We start from the raw sequence: 21,368 nt of genomic DNA, 5'->3' as shown, positions 1-21,368 counted from the left end.
TAAATACAATGCACATATGATGGTGAGCTGCTCAATCAGATTGTGATTTCACTCAGGTGCTAAAATGGAGGGGTAATTCTGTGGAAGAAAAAACAATTTGTGTTCCCTAATGCACACTGAGTGAAAAAATAATAATACTACATAATAATCAGATAATAGATCTTAGTTGCGTATATCTGCAGATATAGGGTTAAGCCCCCAGGCCGATCGACAAGGCTTCTCCATCACTGGGGGGTCCCTAATACTAGGTATGGGTCCGGGGTGCAGGACCCCATCACTTCGAGATAGGCCGGCTACCCCAGGTCAGCACACAGGTGAAAATGAATAAGGGTTAATAAGAGCACAGAAGTGCTATGTAAGTGGTGTCATTAAAATAATACAAAACTATATACAAAGTGATAGGGAAAATCATAAGTGTTAATAAAGTGTTAGGGTGTGCTGACCTGAAGCCGCCCAGCCATACCGACATAGGGGCCACCGCACCCCACACCCACCCCATAAATAATTACACATATGTCTGGGTCTAAATTCCCAGTGTAAGGCCACATGATAATGGCTCCTCCCTTTAGCACCTGAGTGAAATCACAATCTCATTGAGCAGCTCACCATCATATGTGCATGATACTTGTACTGAGCAGATGAGAGAACTAGGGATTGGTTTCTTTACATGGAAAGTTTGCAATATGGTGATGTTACATTTTGTCCCCTATGTTCTCCCAGATGATGCCTATTTCATATGTGGTAGGAAAGCGTACAAGTGGCTTGCTCCAAGCTCTGAGGGATTGTGTTATTACCATAACCCACGATAAAATGAAAGACATTCACCGCAGTGCTCAGACTCCTTATACTCATACCCACTATGAACACATCATCAAGAGACACCTCATAGATAGGGCAGAGCACGCAGCCTCTGATTTGATCCATGAATCCACCGGGATTCAGTTCCTTCTCGCATTAGATATCACCCGTTCTGCCAGAGGAACTATAAATTATAGGTACATCCATGCGCTAGCAAACTTGATAGACAATATCACCGAGATGTATGATGACACCTTCAGGTATACGGGAAGGGAGTTACAAGCCTACAAGAAGGAACTGATCCAGCACAGGATGGTCCTTAATTATGTTACAGCCGTGACAGGTGGGTACTGTGTTACTCTGGCAACTCAATATGGTGTGAAGTGCTGTACATATATTACAAACAGCACTGACGACCCCACGGAGATCATCGATCAGAAGATGGACGAGATCTTACAGTTGAAGTAGGAGTTCAGGAGGAAGCACAACCTTACCTTAGCGACTGTGGGTAATGAACTGACCGGCTGGGTCTCATGGTTGAACCCACGCAAATGGTTCTGAGGGTTAGGAGAGTGGGCTCAAAATGTCATTATGAGTGTGGGGAAGTTTCTCCTTTGTATCCTGGGAGTCATCATAATTATTGGTCTGATATTCAGGTGTGTTCGAATTCTAACGCGGCGCAAGCACAGAACAAATTTGATGAGTCTAAGGAGCAAGAGCGCTGTTACAGCAGCAGATTTCATTTATGACCCCTCAGTAGAAACTGTGATATGATAAGGATTGTAAAAATGAATTTCATAGCCTGTTTCTTTCACCCGTTTTTCTCTGTCTCCTCCTCTGCCCAGATACATCCAACCGGAAAAGACGTCAACCCTACCCAAAATGTTTATGTGAATGTATTTTTATATGTGTCTTATCTTCATCTCTGCAACCTCTAGTTAATGGCACACATAGTCGACAGGTGATAGCCACATATACTAGCACTCACATATGTTCCCCCTCCATGTATAATCAACTAAATGTGCACCCCATTTGCTGGAATAAGAAGCCAAAAAGAGCTCTGTAGTGTTTGTTTGCCCATTTACAGACCCTTAATACGGGATGAGAAGGATTTAATGTATACTTCGCAATACCTCGAAGCTTATTTAGAACATATACGGCATGATGATACATGCCCCGCAGACATTGATTCATACATACATACTTTTTACTATCCCACTAGGTTACACATTTCCCACCTACCGCTCTCCCCCAATCATCCAAGCTTTTGTATACATTGTATAGGTAAAAACATTTTTTCCTGTTTATTGATTAGTTTGTAGCAGTTATTGATGACTGCCAAAGGGTGGACTGTCGAAGTCGGAAAATATTACAGTACACACATCACATACAAACATCACACAGATGGCCCCCGTGCGCGTACTTATTCTCCCGTGCGTGCACATATTCGCAAATTGTGTATGATCGCTCACGTGGTCGTGCGTGTTAGCGCGTGGTATGAGTAATTACGGAGGCATTTGTACTCGCATGGAAAAGCCACAAAGACATATCATATATTTAATCCACATAATGCATAAATCACCCACTGTCTGCTCTTACTTCTAATAGCATGAAGATGGTTCACACATAAATTATCCTCCCAGAAACTCTAATACAATGTACCAGAAGGCCTTGTTTACGCAAAGCTTTGAAATCCTATGAAGAAGGCAAATACCTTTGGTTACTCCCATTGTTCTAGAGTTGTCCAGTATCTGTCGAAGACAATAAATACTGGATTGTCATTGTCTTATCTGAAGACAGGACAAACAAAAAGACAATACCCAGGAACCTAGTTTGAAGAGAAACTCAATTTGCAATAGCTGACAAATTACAAACCAGACATTTAGATAGCTAAGGAAATTCATGGTCTGAACTCTTGGAAATGTGTGTGTGTTTATATGTATGTATATGTATGTATGTATATATATATATATATATATATATATATATGTGTGTGTGTGTGTGTGTGTGTGTGTGTGTGTGTGTGTGTGTGTGTGTGTTCCCTAAAAAATTGTAATAACAGGAATGTGTGTATATATGTATATATATATATGTAGAAAACTGTGTTCAGGCAGCACTTCCCATATAGTATTGAAAAGTCCCGGTGCCCTCCTTGGGTAACCTGGCATGGTTAACCATATGATAGCTTTCCAATGCAGGCGGCACTCGGATTGAAGACAATAACACAGGTTAATTTCAAATTAACCTGTGTTATTGTCTTCAATCCGAGTGCCGCCTGCATTGGAAAGCTATATTTATATATGTATATCTTGAGGATGGAAATAGATAATCATATCATGTGTGGGATCATATTGTTCAGAGTCACGTAAACATTAATCTGGTGGGAATAAAAATATTGTCACATATTACAACAATAAGTTATTAATAATACCAGATTTATGTATGATTAATGTGAGGGGTTTAACTGGTCATGGGGCGGTAACTCAGATGCAAACAACAGAAATCACATCTCAAGTCTTAGCCATCGCCCACCTTTTGAGCTGACCAATGATCCCCGATGCACAGGATATGTCCCACCCCCGAACCAATGGAAGAAGAGCACACAGTGTTTATTGTATTATGTTTTGATCAACTATAAAAAGCCAGCTGCCTAGCCGGTCGGTAATCTCTCTCTCTGAAGGGTCATCTTGCCTGATAGACCTGAGCACCGGGACCGCGTGGCGCTGGCGAAACCAAACGTATGTACCATTGTATTGTAGCCTCTTTTCTGTTATTGTAATTCTATCTTTGTTGTAACCCCCTTTTATGAATTACATGTTGGCGGGTCGGATCCCAACTTCCTAAATACAATTGGTGTCGTGTCTCCTTTCCCTGCTAGATTTGTAAGTGTATTACAAACACACGTGAAGCTGCATAGTGCTCACGGCGTGTCATTGTGTGTGTATGCACCGCATGTACTTTGTACGCCCATCACGGCGTTAGTACACAAAGTGCATACACGGTACATGACTTTTTACGCAAACTGAGTAATAAGTACGTAGGCTAAGGATTGCATACAGCGGCCGCAGCGGCTCAATATTAAAGTGTATTAAGTGTGTTTAAAGTATAGCTTTTTAGTCCTGTAAGTAAATCAACATTTACAGTACTATTGACCCTGGGGAAAAAATTGATCTTAGATCATTGGATATTTTGAACTTCCCCTTCCCTTGAGAACCTCAAATCCATCCTCACTACTACACTGTATCTTGAACGCCAGTCCACTCTCCTGACCTGGACAGCAATGCTCTACATTTTTATAGGAAATGGAGCCCTTATATAGAATCTCTCTCTCCCCCCCCCCCCCCCCCTCACAGCAAAGGCACATCTTGCAATTGTTTGGCTCCCTCAGTTGGGAATCCTACCATAGACTCTGTATTCCCATTTAACCGATGAGTTCTTTTAGGCTCCAGATGCTGCCTATTTCTTTTATTATTATTATTATTATTATTATATGCCAACATTATTCTTCCACTTCCTATGTATATTTTCTATGCCTCTATTTTTCTTGCGATGATTCTCCCTGTAACAACCACAGCCCCCCACCCCCTCCCCCTGCCACACCTTCTACATCTTATCCTTGTCTTTGTCCTTCTTCTTTTTCAAAATCTGTGATGTTTTATTAAATAATTGTATGCATATTTATTTTGTGATTATTTGGGGCCTGGTGGTTACAATATTTTATAGTACTGTCCTGGAATGGAATGTTTCTGGATTCCTCTTCTCCTGTTTGTTATTGTCCACCTTCTTGCCAGAATTGATTTGTTGTTTTGCTTAACCTGTACTTGTATATTTTGTACTTTGTATATAACTATTTTATACTGTTTCTTTTTTTTCTGCTCTTCAATATGAAAAAATCCAACAAAGATATTTAAAAAAAAAAAAAAGTCAAGGCCTGAGCCTTTCCTTGTCACTGCATGAAATGAATGGCATGTTGGCAATTTTATGTTTTCGGCAGTAAACTTTCACTGTATTGTGAAAGACTGTTTTGATTTCAGGTGCCCTTTAGCACCGGCTTTACTAGATGTTGAAGTACAGTACTAATATCATAATCAACATCACTGTCAGCAGCCAAAGTACTAGTGCTTGGTTGCTGATCCTGCTCTTCAATCGATTGATTATGATCCATTTCAACTTACAGCACTTATATTATTAACGCAGTGAAACAGCCTGGCCCTGAACAAACACAAATTTATTTATTTTTAGTTTTCTTTGGGTTTTGTTATATATATATTTTAAACAAATGATAATAACTTCATGCTGTGACTTACAGCACTTAAATTATTAATGCAGTGGCATGGCCTGGCCCTGAACACACAGAAGTTGAAAAAAAACCAACCTTTTTTCTGTTTGTAACAATTGACAACAACTTCACACTGCTACTTATATTGTTAATGTTGTGGCACAGCAAGTCCCTGAACACACACTTTTTTTATATTTTATTGTTTTTTTGTTTGTTAAAAACTGCTGCGCATCACTGCACTTATAGTAATGGTGGAACACACCGAAAACTGTTCGCGGGCACCAGTGTGCACCAAGAAAGGGTTAATGCTGCATTGTGGCCAGCAACAGAAAAACACCAGTGTGCGCCAAGGGTAATGCTCTCCCTATATTAGGAGCTCTAAGCTGCACTGTGGGCAGTTACAGCACCATTATGCACCAGTAAAGGGTTAATGCTGCCCTGTATTAGGAGCTCTGGGCTGCACTGTGGGCAGATACAGCACCAGTAAAGGTTTAATGCTGCCCTGTATTAGAAGCTCTGGGCTGCACAGCGGGCAGTGACAAAAAAACACAAGTGTGCACCACGGGTTAATACTGCACTTAAGTTACAGTACCAGTGTGATACACTTAGCCAAAATGCAATTAAGCAAGTAATAAAGATGTTCCTTTACTTTAAAAATAAAAAATGTTTTGCTAACTGCCTACATCAAAACTAGCTCGTCCAGTATTAACACTAAAGGGATATGTTGGTGCCCATAAAACAGTGTCCTCTTGTGTGCTTTGTATTGTAATCTGTGAAAGGGTCCTCCTGTGGTCCTGTGTGAAATGGTGCCTGAATCACCATGGGAGGAATTTATAGCAAATCCAAAACATTTGAGATCTAACGCCTGAAAATTTACGTTTTGCCTTGTTTTGGATCCGGGCCTGGCGTGAAAACCCGAGCCATGGCTCTTATTTACTCGGATTAATGACATTTGGACTGGCTCGGTTTTCTTAAACTCGAGCCTGCACACTTCTAATGCCTAGGGCCAGCTCTGATTATAGTGCCATCCACATTACAATGAGCAGATCAGATTATGACATGTTACAGTGCCCTCCAGTTCACATTGTGCCACATCACAGTGCCCCCTTACCATTATAACATCCACTACACATTCCTCTCACTGTAAATGTAATGTCACACAATTCAGGCTGGGCAATGGATTAGACCCAATTGCATAGTAGGCAAATCTGGGAAATTGGTATAAAACTTTATAACCCAGGTCCCCCCCCCTCCTTCCCCATCCTCCCAAAGCCTTTTGGGACCCATAACCGAACAGCAATTTCTGCACTTGTGCGAGTGAACCTGTATCGGGCCCATGGCCTTTAGGTAACATGGATACTACAGTACATGGCCTGGGCCCCTTTCTAATTATATAAATACTGGTGCGATATAAGCTACCAGATTGTGCACTGTAGTAAATACACCATAGTCCTGGGAATTCAGTATAATGTAACATATTTATAATAATAAAGTAAATGATTCTGACCCTGTCTACACACTGTTGCACTCTGCATATGACAGCAGGCCCCCATATATGCCATCAAGTGTCTAAAACAGAACTGCATTGTCTAGCAAAGGCCAAATACATGACATTGTAAAAAAAATTTAAAAAAAATATTACCACTGGGAAGACTTAAGTGTTTGTTTTGTTTTTTTTCACAACTGCAGTGAAGTTTGCAATATGCTATATTTTAAATGTAATTTTTACACGGGTAAACATTAAATACTAATTTTGATTGGCAGGAGGGCAAATCTGTGTGTAGTTTATATAGAAATATACCAAGATCCCATGTTCATTTGGTATCCGGCGTTTAGATCGACAGCACTTAGGTCAACACTCATAAGGTCAACCACTATTGGTCGACATGCATTAGGTCGACATGGCCGATATGGCAAATGTTGACACATAAAAGAGTCGACATGAGTTGTTTTGGGGTTTGTTTTGTTTTTTTCATTTTTTTTACTTTACAATCCATGTGGACTACGATTGGGAATAGTAACCTGTGCCGAGCGCAGCAAGGCACCTTGCCCAACACGGTGCACTAATTGGGGTTCACTGTAACATAACAAAGAAAACAGCACCAAAAATATATAAAAAAAACCTCATGTCAATCGTTTCCATGTTGGCCTAATGACCGTGTCGACCTATTTCATGCGTCGACCAATAGTGGTCGACCTAATGACTGTCGACCTGGTTACTGTCGACCCCGTGATCAACACCTGTTTATTCATGTTCCTGCTCTATCAAGTAAATAACCCTCTAATAGAGTAACAATGTATAATTTGAGAACACGGACAGATGTACTAAGCCTTGTAGAGAGGTAAGGTGGAGATAGATAAATTACCAGAAAATCAGCTCCTAACTGCCATGTTACAGGCTATGTTTGAAAAATGACAGTTAGGAGCTGATTGGTTTTCTTAGTTTATATCCCTCAAAGTCTTAGTACATCTGCCCTACAGTCTGGAACTTGACATTATACGAAGGGGGTTAGGTCCTCGGGTAGTGGGGCCCACCAGGGATTTCCGCTGTACCTCTACAGGCGACTCCAACTCTGACGGCAACAGTAGTTCTTGGGGTATTTGTCTACATAAATGTTGACATTCTTTTGTCTTGTCATGTTTCTTGGGGTACAAATTCCTTTTCATTCCATTTTTAGGAATATCCAAATGTCACACCTTAGCCTGATCAAACTGCAAATTGCATTTATTATCAAGAGCTCTACAAAAATTACCATAAATAACAGGTACCAAATACACTCAAACTAAAACTATTTCAGTGTTTAGATGCCATAATCAGGGCTGCCATCAGAAATTGTGGGGCCCGGGACTCATAAAATAGGTAGGGCCTCTCCTGGGGGTGAGGAATGGAGTGTAGAGTTGGGTGGTGCTGTGGATACTGTGGGTGGGTCTACAATGGGGGTGGGGCATCAAGTTCAAATTTGAAATGCAGCCAGCTTTATCTCTCCGTGGCTGCGGCTGCCTGCCAGTGCGCAAGCAACAGCTGACTGGAGGCCCGGCACTAATCCACACTGCTGCTATCCAGGCCTCCTATCTGTCCAAGCCCAAAACTTTAGTCCAAGCAGTCCTCCCTGATGGTGGTCCTATGCACAGCAATACATAGTCTGTGCCCCACATACAAGCAACATCCAGCTTGTGACCCATCCCCCCACACCCCACCATAACACCCAGCAACATCCAGAGAGGGGGCTTGCCAGCGGCTGCTGGGGAGAGAGAGTGGGGGCTGCCGGCACTGCTATATATTGCAGGGGGGGGGGGGTATTTGTCAGTTGGGTGTCAGCTACTTATGTGTGTTGTGTGGGGGGAGGAGTGAGGTTTATGGATTGGATGTGCTGTCAGCCACTGTGCCTTGAGGTGGATGTCAGAGGACCCTGCTGTGAGCTCCCTAAACTCTGCCATTGTGTATGTATATGTTTCCCCTTACCACTCAGTGGCAGAGGGAATGATCCCAGGCGCTGACCTTCTCTCGGTGAGACACTATATAATTCCCCTCTGAGACAGATGTTGCTCCAACAAAGGGCCACTCAAACCCCTTAAATATAATGATATACCTAAACCTATTTAGAGCGCTGCTGTCCCAGAATAGAATCAAGCCCAATAATACTTTAAATATTAAAAAAAATATATTTTACATACATTACAAATGGCCGGTGTTACATAATCCACTAACACATCTATAAATTAATTCCTGAAGTTCTCATCAACATTATTATTGCAATACTAGGTATTTAAAACTTCAGCTGATTCTCTCCATGTTACTAATATTGTAACAATTGTTACTGATCTCCGTGATCCAGTGTATCAATGTTCAAGAAATACTCAAATGATTTTATGTATCAATCCTCCACCTGAATGAATGATTATATCCGCGTATCACCAAGACACGCTCTCTGTTCACAATGAATGTTCCACTAATTAGTCCGATTATCAGTCAGTAATCTCTCATATGTTAAATAGTGACTTAATGCAATGGTCACAATGGTGCGATGCTTTCTGACCTTAAATAGTGAGATCCTGCAGAGATGAAATGTGATCACACTTGCTGCTCTTATATAGGCAAATGGTACCCAGGTGAGTGCTCCAAAGTGTGACGTTGGTGATTAGCGGTGAGCTTTCACATTTATCTCACCCACTCCAGTCGAGCTGTGATAGTGAGAAGTCTCCTCCGTCCCACTTGATAGCAACTACCTCTGGCAGACTTGGTGCACAATAACACAGCAACCCTGGGCGTCTCTCTCTCTCCTCTTTACGTGTTTCTCCGCCTTAAATGATCGGCGGCTTCCTCAGAAGAAGTTGCTATCCAGTGGGACGTAGGAGACTTCTCACTATCACAGCTCGACTGGAGCGGGTGAGATAATCGTGTATATATGTCTGTGTTAGTGTGTCAGCATCTGTTTGTGTGTCAGCATCAGTGTGTCAGCCCCCTAGACACAGTAACCACCCAACCCTGGGACATACACTGTCCACCCCTCAGGCCCTATAAGGAAAGATTCCACCCCCTTGGACCCCACCCCCTTCAACAGACCCTGCCTCCATTAAGGCTGCTTCCATCAAGTTCCCAGGCTGGTTTTCCATCCCAATCCGCCCCTGGGTCTGGGTGTTTGTGATGGGCGCTAACAGAAAGCAGGGTCTGCAGGGACAGGTGGCAGCAGAACACATGAGATTAGGAGGAGACTAGGAAGCTGTCATCAGAGACCCCCATTCTCCTTGCACACTGGCCGCTAGGCAGGACCAGGAGATTGCAGTACTTGCAAGGAGGAGCGGGTGGAGTTATACTGAAGAGTGAGACAGGCCGCACCATTGAACTCTCACTCTCCATGGCTGAGGCTGCCTGACGGTGCACAAGGTAAGCTGCTGCAGACTAGTAGCACTATTCCACACTGCCATCCGAGCCCCCCATCTGCTCGGGACCGGGACTGCAGTGTCGGCAGTACCCCCCTGTTGGCAGCCCTGGCCATAATATCCACCAATACCCCTTTCACACCGCAGCTATAACCCGGTAAATTGCCGTTTTTTAAGCCTTCCAAAACGGTTCTAGCTGCGGTGTGAAAGGGCCACTTTGAATAAACTGGTTACAGATTACTGGTATTTTAAAACGGTTAAAAAGCAGGGTCCTACACGGTTCAGACCCGTTTCATTGTGCAATGTGAAAGGCTCTGAAACGGTATTTCCAAACCACAGAAGGTGATATGCTGTCTCCATGCGTGAAGTCACCAGGCAGAAGCAGGAAATAAACTGGAGGAAACACATGAGAGTGAAGAAGCATTATTTTTATACAGAATACAGTTTAAAATGGCAAATTGGAGTGATGAGGAGGTTAGGGGGCTGCTTAGGATGAGAGGGGATGAATAAATTGCTAGACAAATCACTGGGACAGTAAAGGATGCAGTAATCTACAAAAACATGGTAAAGATGCTTGAAGCTGCTGGGTTCCATCGTACAACTAGCCAAATTATTCATAAATAATTAATTAATAATTATTAATAATGTGTGGGCCAGAAAAGTCCATTTAAAATGACAACCACTGTTTTCTATGGGAGAAACGGGTTCAGTGTGAAAGGTACCAAAACGGTAATGAAACGGTAATATACCAGTTACAACATGCGATGTGAAGGGGGTTTAACTGCTCAGACCTGTTTTAAGAACCGTTTAAAGAACCGTTTCAAAAGCAGGGTTTGCGATGTGAAAGCAGCACATGTTAGATCTTTGGGAGGCATTTAACTTGTGGAATAAAGACAACACAGAAACAATAATTGTGACATGTTAAGGCCATTTTAAATATTTTTATGAAATACATTCACTGTGATTCAGTGTTTGTGTGTTCTCCTGTTTACTTTTGATACAGTGGAGTGCCACTGTGTCAAAAGAGAAAACCTTCAGTATTTAGCACTTGTTTAAGGGCAGTGTCATAATGAGCTTTGACACCTAGCAGTGTTACTGGTTTTACCAGTCATCTACTCTTTGATGAGCAGAAGTGTCCCAGAGACTTTTCATTTTAAACAAGTGAACAAGACTGAAATATTTCTCATTCCTATCAATCACTCTCCAAGGCTTAGTTCATCTCTCCATTTGAATGTATTTGTAGCCTGAAAGTTGTAATATTAGTCATTACATGGTTGTGAATGTGTCGTTAAATGCATTCAAATTAAATCATGGTTTAAAAAAAATGGTTCCCAACCTAGGAATAGTCTCCTACACATGCTCCTTGCCGGTGTGACTACTTATATGTTCCTAGTTCTATGCTGGGGGCTCTACACGGTTCAACCTGATTCTGTGTGGGGCCAGGGATTAATATAATAATAGTCCTATGTAGGGACGTATGCCTAATACAATGTGAATTTTTGATCAATCCTTAAACCATGATTATATCAATAGGATTGATCCAAAAATTGCAATGCTGGTAGCAATGTTCTTTTAGTTTTACCTGTATCCATGTGCCTTCATTGTTACTGGGCTTTATAGAACCCACCTGTTGTGATGCCAGGAGTAAAGTTAATAGCCCCAAGTAGAGTTTTGTTAGCCTTAACCATCCTCCCTGGAGGCAGGTGAAGATGGGAAAAGTAATGGTTCCAAGACTAGTGTTGCTGGATCTACTCATCCCAACATCATAAGAGCTGATGGTATACATTTTTTATTTTATTTCTACATATTTCTGTCAAGCTTCAATAGCTGATAACATACATAGGTATATTATGGTTAGATAGAGGTTCCACTTCCCTGAAGTTACATAACTGTTCATTCCTAACTTTTCTCCTGGTCATTGCTGAACACACCTCATACTCATGTACCTGGGTCTGGTATAGGTTTCAGGTATTCTGCTAATACTAAGCACTTTAACTGCATGAAGGTCAATACACTGATTGGATTAGTTCCCAATTTATGCCATATAACTACAGCCTGTTACTCACCTGTGGGTGCCAGGTATCAGTCTCATTCCTTGTGCTAGCCATTTGATCTCTGATGATGCTGTTCAGGCTCCATCTTTTGAAGTCTTCTGTGAATCCGTGTGACCTCTGCTGCATCAAACTCCATTCTTATATTCTGTCTCCTGGTGAATTCCCATCTAATCCATTTCCTGACTCTGCCAGAATGCCTCTGGAGATTACTGATCTGTTCTGTTTCCTGGCTTGGCCCACTTGCTTCTGGTGCTTGCTGGCCCAGCCTGCGACCTCAATCTCCCTTGTGCCAATGTTTGTGGACGGCCGTACACTGTCCTGCTTCTGCCAGCATTCCTGTTAGTTCTGCATATGGATAGGCTTGAAGTTTTCCTAGACTTCAGTTTATTTCTCATTCATTGCTATTATAGTGATACTTGTACTAAATTAGTAGTATTCTGTGCTTTAACCATTGTGCTATTGATTGCATTGCTGCTCTGGTTATTCTTGTGATTACTCCCCAGGTACCTTGTACATGCAGTGCCATTTACCTTGTTAGGGCTTTTTTCCATTTCCTTAAAATAGTTTAACTTCGACATAGAGGAGGCCTTGCATTGCCTGACCTAAGTATGTACCAGGAAGCATGTGTGCTTTCCCAATTGAAATCTTGGAACATATCCAATCCCGCTCCCCTCTGGGCTCACATTGAGGAGGTCGGGTGCATAGGATACCCCTTAGCAGATTTGCTATGGACTCCTAAGGTCCTCCGTCCAAATGGTTTGAATGTTCTTCCCTCTACGGCTTCTTCCTTACGAATATGGGATAATTTGATGAGTAAACTTCCTAGCATTACTACCCCCCACACGACCCTTCCACTTAAAGCAGTGAGTAAGTTAATTCCCAACTTACATATCTCTACGTGGACTGCTTGTAATATTCATACCCTTGGAGACTTATTGGACGGAACTACCTTCCTTACATTAGCCCAATTGCACGATAAATTCTCCCTCCCAAGTGCTGAACTGTTTCACTACTTCCAGATCAGACACTGGTTCCAAAGCCTACCTACAGTACAAACTCCCCCCAGCTCTCTGGCTCAGTCTATCCGATCCCGCATAGTATTATCTTCATCAACTAAAGATATAACTTATTGGTACAACACACTCATCTCATTAGTCCCATACCAAAAGTCTAATGCTCAGAGGCGCTGGGAGGGAGACTTGGGTATTCCCATAGCAGAGGCACAATGGGAGAAATTATACCGTTTAACATTTTGCATGTCTCGCTGTTTAAATCATTCAGAAATGCATGTTAAACTACTGAATAGATTATATCTGACCCCAGACAGACTGCACACCTTCTGGCCCTCCTGCTCACCACGATGCTGGAGAAATTGCGGAGAGATAGGGCATGTATACCATATTTTCTGGTCATGTCCCCTTCTCCAAACTTTCTGGGCAGAAGTATTTACGCTAATAAATAAAGTTCTAGGCCTATCTTTAAGCCCATCCCCAGATCTGGCTCTCCTACATATGTATCCCCTGGAGGTATCATCCTCCCAGAGGTACTTGTTGGGACACATCTGTATAGCAGCAAGGGCAACCCTGGCCCAAGCCTGGAAGCAGGTGGCGGTCCCACCTGTTCTAAAGGTGTTTCATAAAGTTAATTTTCATTATACTATGGAAACCGAATGTATGCCTTATTCCTCCTCTGCTTCCTCTCCCATGGTGAAATGGTTCCATTGGCATGAATACGTCACGGAGGGGGAGGGCTCCACCTTCATATCACACCCGGGGCTGTCGTCCCCTATACAATTCAGTCTGAATGAGGAACCTTCTACTTCCTGAGTGCTCTATCTCCCATACTTTCCCCTCTGGTCCTTTTTACTAGACATTACATTTATGATGTTATCAACCGATTCCCACCGGTTTCTAGAGATGGAGTAGAGAATCCATATTGAACTACCTATGCGCATATCAAACTGTTAACATGTCTAGGATACCTGTATACCTACTTAGTGTTATGCTATCTGTTCTATATGTCAGTTGCATTTTATTGACGTGTACATCCCTCCCCACCCTGGTTTTTTTTCTGTACCCCCCTCCTTTTTTTTATTCCCTTTTTGCATTCAATATAAAATTCAATAAAAACTATTGATGTTAAAATAGTTTAACTTCGGTTAGGAAGTTTAGCTCAGGTACAGTGCCTTGCTAAAGTATTCACACTCCTTGGCATATTACCTATTTTGTTACATCACAACCTGTAATTTATTTATTTCTTTTTAATCTGAATTTTATGTGATGGACCTGCACAAAATAGTCTAAGTTGGTGAAGTGAAATGAGAAAAATGTACATAAATTTTTTTTTTAAATAAATATAAGTTTGAAAATTGGCATCTGCATATGTGTTCACCCCCTTTAATATGAAGCCCCTCAAAAGTTCTGGTGCAACCAATTACCTTCAGAAGTCACATAATTAGTGAAATGAAGTCCACCTGTGTGCAATCTAAGTGTCACATGATCTGTCAGTATAAACACACCTTTTCTGAAAGGCCCCAGAGGCTGCAACACCACTAAGCAAGAGGCATCACAACATGAAGACCAAGGAGCTCTCCAAACAAGTCAAGGACAAAGTTGTTGAGAAGTACAAGTCAGGGTTGGGTTATAAATAAATATCCAAATCTTTGATGATCCCCCAGAGCACCATCAAATTCATCATCTTCAAGTGGAAAGAACATGGGGCATCATTCAGAGTTGATCGCAGCAGCAAATTTGTTAGCAGTTGGGCAAAACCATGTGCACTGCAGGGGGGCAGATATAAAATGTGCAGAGAGTTAGATTTGGGTGGGGTGCGTTAAAACTGAAATCTAAATTGCAGTATAAAAATAAAATAGCCAGTATTTACCCTGCACAGAAACAATATAACCCACCCAAATCTAACTCTCTCTGCACTTGTTATATCTGCCACACCTGCAGTGCACATGGTTTTGCCCAACTGCTAACAAATTTGCTGCTGCGATCAGGTCTGAATTACCCCCATGGTACCACAACAAACCTGCCAAGAGAAGGCCGGCAACCAAAACTCACAGACCAGGCAAGGAGGGCATTAATCAGAGAGGCAGCACAGATACCAAAGGTAACCCTGAAGGAGCTGCAGAGTTCCACAGCAGAGACTGGTGTATCTGCACATGTGACCACAATAAGCCGAACACTCCAAAGAGCTGGGCTTTATGGAAGAGTGGCAAGAGAAAAGCCATTACTTAGTGTTAAGAATAAGAAGGTACATTTTGAGTTTGCCAAAAGGCATGTGGATGACTCGCCAAATGTATGGAGGAAGGTGCTCTCGTCAGATAAAACTAAAATTGAACTTCTCGGCCACCAAGGAAAATGCTATGTCTGGCGCAAACGCAACATCACCCCAAGAACACCATCCTCACAGTGAAACATGGTGGTGGCAGCATCATGCTGTGGGGATGTTTTTCAGCAGCAGGGACTGGTAAACTGTTTTGAGTCGAGGGAAAGATGGATGGTGCTAAACACAGGGATATTCTTGAGCATAACCTGTTTCGGTCTACCTGTGATTTGAGACTGGGACGGTGGTTCACTTTCCAGTAGGACAATGACCCGATACTGCTAAAGCAACACTCGAGTGGTTTAAGGGGAAACATTTAAATGTGTTGGAATGGCCTAGTCAAAGCCCAGATCTCAATTCAATTGAGAATCTCTGGTCAGACTTGAAGATTGCTGTTCACAAGCGGAAACCATCCAACATGAAGGATCTGGAGCAGTTTTGCCTTGAGGAATGGGCAAAAATCCCAGTGGCAAGCTCATAGAGATTTATCCAAAGCGACTTGCAGCTGTAATTGCAGTAAAAGGTGGCTGTACAAAGTACTGACTTTAAGGGGGTGAATAGATATGCACGCTGAAGTTTTCTGTTATTTTGTCCTATTTGTTGTATGCTTCACAATTTAAAAAAAAAAATTAAATCTTCAAAGTTGTAGGCATGTTCTGTGAATGAAATGATGCAAACCTTTAAACAATCCATTTTAATTCCAGGTTATGAGGCAACAAAACATTGAAAATGCAAGGGGGGTGAATACTTTAGCAAGGCACTGTAGATAAGTCTTAAGCCCCATACACAGTAGGCGATATTGTGAACAATATTGCTCATAAAGGGCTTTCTGAGCGATATTGTTCACAATATCGCTTAGTGTGTACATTCATTACCATTAACGATGCGCACTCCCGAGAATCATTAACGAGCCCCTCCCTCATCTGAACATGTACAGATGAGGGAGGTCATCGTTAACCACAGCTATGCTGCAGATGCAGCATGGTCGTCCTACCCCGCCGTCGCTCCCTTCCCCGCTGGCATCAGCAAGTGTGTATGCATCATACAAGGGCTCGGCTAGTGTGTATGGGACTTTAGATTAGCTGTTTAGATGGGATCAGTACTAATTGCCGAGGGTTGTTTGCCATCTGTTATTTTATTACATTTGCCATCTTGTATTCTGTATTACTCCACACCAATAAACTGCTATAGGAGCCATGACCTCATCAGTAAAGCGGACATGTCCATCCTGCCACGCGGCAGAATCTGGTCAGCACCTTTACTGACTTACATTCTTGTCATATAGCAAGTAGAGCCAATATTGGAAGGAGGTTGCTAATAAAATAAAATAAAAAAAAATTATATATATTATTCTAAAACATGGTCTCTGGTGGTATCAACTACGTCACCTCTGTCAGTATTGCCTCAATTTTGATGACTCATATTCATTGAATGAAAATTGCAGAGTCATTGAGAGCTTGAACAGTGAAGGAATAGTGTACCGTACCTTGCTGTATGTTAAGCATGACACAGCAAGTTAAAAAAAAAAAAAATATTGTTTTTGCTATATTTGCCTGTTGTCATTTATCAGGCAACTCAATTGCAGCCCCTTTTATTTTTGCCCAAAAAGTGACCCATCTGCATGAGAAAACACAGGGATCTAGTATAAGTTCCCATATCCATGTGTTTTCGCAGCTGGGATTGTGAAAAATGTATTAGTTATTGGGGATCAGCTGCTCTGTATAATTTTAAAGTATGCAAATTCTAAATGTTACTTAAATGCTGATTGGTTGCTATGGGCAACTTCTCTACTGGATCACTTCTCCACTCTTTTAACTGTTTATTACATCTCCCCCATAGTCCTGTGTGTGTATTGTTATGTAATAGTCTTATTTTTGTACATCTTGCTCACTTGAGTGATACTACAGTATATAAATACAGTGTATAACTAATTGTAAACTTCTGCTAAGAGAGCAACATCAACAGGATTAGCACAGAGGTGGAGATGTGCCTGAGCTTGAACTGGGTAAGTGGCATCTTATTGTAAGAAAGCTTTAGCATGGAGTTATACCCCTTTCACACTTCACAAACAACCCGGTGTATTGGCGTGTCGACGCGGGTCACTGTGCGGTGTGACACGTTCACAGTATAGGCAAAGGCGGCGTGGAGATGATCTCATCTCCCAGCACCGCATCTGCCCTGCCCCCGATGGCAACCCGACCCGGCATATCGCCGGGTTGGGAAGCCAGTGTAAAAAGGTCCAATGCCAGGTTGCACCCGGGAAGAACCAGTTCCCAATTCCCAGGTACGACCCGGCATTGCGATCTGAAAGCGGTGTTATAGTAAAAAGTCCCTGGCGGGGATGTATAAGTCTTGGAGAGAGATAAAGTAGGGACGTTGGTTTAAAGAAATCCTTCAGCTTCTGTCATTTATCTAGCTCAGTCTTTGAAATGACAGAAGCTTAATGGTTGGGTGGTTTGGGCAACTACTCCAATTTTCTCTCAACAAGACTTGATACATTTCCCCTAGGATCTTCTTACTATAACTCCATGCTATGCTTTCCCTGAAATAATTTACCCAGTCCAAGCTTAGGTCTAGGGGCAGGTTACAATAGAACCTTAAGCATACCTCCCAACTGTCCCGATTTTCGCGGGACAGTCCCGTTTTTTGGGGATTGTCCCGCTGTCCCACCTGCTGGCCGCAGTGTCCCGCGGTGGGGAGGGCAGTTGAGAGGCTCCTGTCATCGCTGCCCTGCTTAGCAGAGCAGCGGTGAATAGACGCTGCGCGCATGCGCCCAGCGTCTATTCACTGGAAACAGGAGGAGAGGGGGCATGCCAGCGGCTCACAGAGCGCTGGGCATGCCCCCCTCAGTGACGAAAATGGGGGCGTGGCTCGCGGCCGTGAGTCCTCCGTGAAGCCACGCCCATTTTTCATAGGCCACCCCCATTTTTCGGAAGCGCCCGCGGCTTTGCCGCACGTGTGTCCCTCGTTAGGAAACATGAAAGTTGGGAGGTATGCCTTAAGTATTGTAGTATAATTTGCAAGGACCTTATGCTACCATTACATAAAAATTGTAAACTTCATGTTGGTCTTGTGCTTATGTCAGGATATGCACCTTATAGCAGCACTGCAAGTTCCCCATTAAAATTTGTAGGGGGGTATTCAATCAGCGGCAATTTACAGCGATAGCCATTTTAAAAAAAATTGTCGCTGAAACTGACTTTGCGAGTATTACCGCTTTCAGATCGCAAACCCAGGTCAGATTTGGCTTTTAAACCCAGGTCCAACCCTGGTCCGAGCAGGCTCAGACCCTTTCACATTGCAGTTTAAACCCAGGTTATTCCTGGGTTGGTGCCTTTCACACTAAAGCGGGGTCACCCATGTTAAACACTGTGATGTGATTTAAAATGGACTTTTCTGGCTCACATTGATGAGGCTTCAAGGGAAATAATAGGAGGGGCTGAAGACTGCTCTGAGCAGACACATAAACAGCCAATCAGCCCTTTTTCTGAGACCCGGTTTGAATATCCCAGGTCAGAGGCTTTCACACTGCACAACGACCCGGGTCTGACCCCTGTTTAACCCTTCTTTTAACCCGGGTTGAAATGCAGGGTTGCTCGAATCGGGTTATTCACTTTGGCGCTTTCACACTGCACCTCAACCCAGGTCGACCTGGCAACAACCCGGGTTATTTTGGCGATGTTACAAGAGTATCAGTGAGCTCCTGCGATTCGCCATATTCGAATGCAAGTTATCGAAAACAGGGTTGCCGTGAAAACTGGTGCCGGAAGTGAAAAGAGAAAAATGGGTAAATCTGTCCGTACCCCCCAAAAAAGCTAAACTAACATCGGCTAACAGTATAAAAGTTTTTTTATTGGTTATAAATAAACGTATTTCTGGTACTTAAATTGGGTGTTATATGCATTTTATTTTTTAAAGGTAAAAAAATTATAGAAAGCATTAGTGCTATAATGAAACTTGGGGTACATAAAAATAGCTATAAGTATATAATTGGGTCATTTTAGGGGACTTTAAAAAAAAAGTGGAAACAGACCAATTACTCCCACCTGCAAGTCTAAAACACTTGTCCCACTCATAAGTCACCCCAATATACCTATCCCATGCCTTGTGTCTCAATTTCCCTAATTTTGCACTTTTTCACCACAAAAATTATATGTCATTATTGGCCAATTAAAAATAAAAATAATTAACTAAACTTCTAAGTGTCTAATTAGTCATTCAGGTGGGTGTCCCAGGAGTTCAGAACCAAATCTCGACATTTTTAACTTAAAATAGTGATTTTCTCTAAGGTGCATACACACTGGGCGATTTTGCCCAGCGTGTATGCACAGCGATGATGGCTGACATCACTGGTCTGAAAATCGTTCAGTGCATACACACTGAGAGTTTTTTCCCCCTGCCCAGCAATGTCAGCGAGGGATGAACGGCTTTCCATAGCAGGACCCTATGGAAAGCCATTCACCACGCCGTTCATCTGCTGGTAATACCAGCAGATGAACGGCGGCCGCCGGCGATGAAAGGGGAGCGCGCATCAGCGCTTATCGCCGGGGCATACACACTGGGCGGTTTTGAGCTGAAAGCAGTTCAAAACACCAAAAGTGACCTGCTTTCAGCTCAAAATTGCCCAGTGTGTATGGGCCTTAAGTATATCACCTGCTCAAAGTTGATGAATTGAAATTTGCAGTTAAATGATCGCGAAAACTTTTATGTGGACAATTGAATAGATGCTTTCGCAAATTTACAGTGATTGACAGTATATTTCTTACCGTGAAAAATCAGTGTAAATGTGCACCAGCCTATACTAGGCATAACTCCCAACTTTTTATCATTCTAAGTCGGGACACTCGGTGCGGAGCATCCCAAAAAGGGGCGTGGGGGGGACGTGGCTATGGCCGAGTGTGCGTGACTATGCGCCGAGGGTCCATTTTCGTCATTTTGGGGGCATGTCCAGCGCTCCCTGAGCAGCTGGGCAGGCCCCGGCTCACACCCTGCACTGAATAGACGCACACAGCATCTATTTAGAGATCACTTGCTGCTTTGCAGAGCAGAGCAGCGGGTGATCAAAGCCTCCTCCAACAGCCCCCCCCCCCCTGCCCGCGGGACACTGTGACCCACGGGAGGGACAACGGGACAGTGTCCGAATAGCGGGACTGTCCCGCTGAAATCGGGACAGTTGGGAGGTATGTACTAGGTGCAAAGGATATATCTAGAGATATGCGTATATAAACTTCCATATGCCTAGCTTGTACATTAGTTGTGTTAGCACACCCCCATCCTAACCTTTGCCTACGTGAGAATGCCCCATTATCAGTCACTTATGCCTCTTCTTCAGTAGTATGAAGAGATCTAACTACTCTGCATCTCCCCCAACTTATGTCCTTTCATCTCCAGAAACATAGAGTTTGATGTATGACGCTGCGGAAAAGTGGACCAGTGGAGAAGTTGTCCATAGCAACCAATCAGCTGCTACCTACCTATCATGTGTAAAAAAAAAAAAAAAAAGCAATTTGTAGCTAGGAAAAATAAAAAAAAACCTTCCCAAGTCATTGCAAACTACTATCAACTGACTATAGGAAATTCAAAACAGTATATCTGTAATATACAGGAAATAGGCGGGATTATTCCAGGAGTTTTTACATGGCCATGAGTCTTATCAGGGAATGTGATTTAAATTCTTGTGTGATGACGGCTCTTGGAATTGTGGCAAAAGTTAAATTGTAAATGTTAACTTGCATGATGCAACTAGGAGAGGTGTTACACAAATCTCATATGATGCATTTATTTAGGCAGTTCTAGGAGATACAATAGAAGCAATTATTTTAATCAATATAAGAAATTATCACAAAGTCCATAATCTTACATGAATCATAGTTCGGAGGTAGTTGCAGGAACTCCATTCATTTCCCCAGGGTCAGACTGGCCCACAGGGGTACCAGGGAAACCACCGGTAGGCCCCACTGCCTGAGTGCCCACTCCTTCCTCTAGGGATCAGGTTCCAGACTGTGCACTTGTATTATACATGGTAG

Source organism: Pseudophryne corroboree, chromosome 6 (genome assembly GCF_028390025.1).
Source record: "Pseudophryne corroboree isolate aPseCor3 chromosome 6, aPseCor3.hap2, whole genome shotgun sequence".
In the NCBI taxonomy this organism is placed as follows: domain Eukaryota; kingdom Metazoa; phylum Chordata; class Amphibia; order Anura; family Myobatrachidae; genus Pseudophryne; species Pseudophryne corroboree.
Note: the sequence above shows the minus strand (reverse complement) of the source record.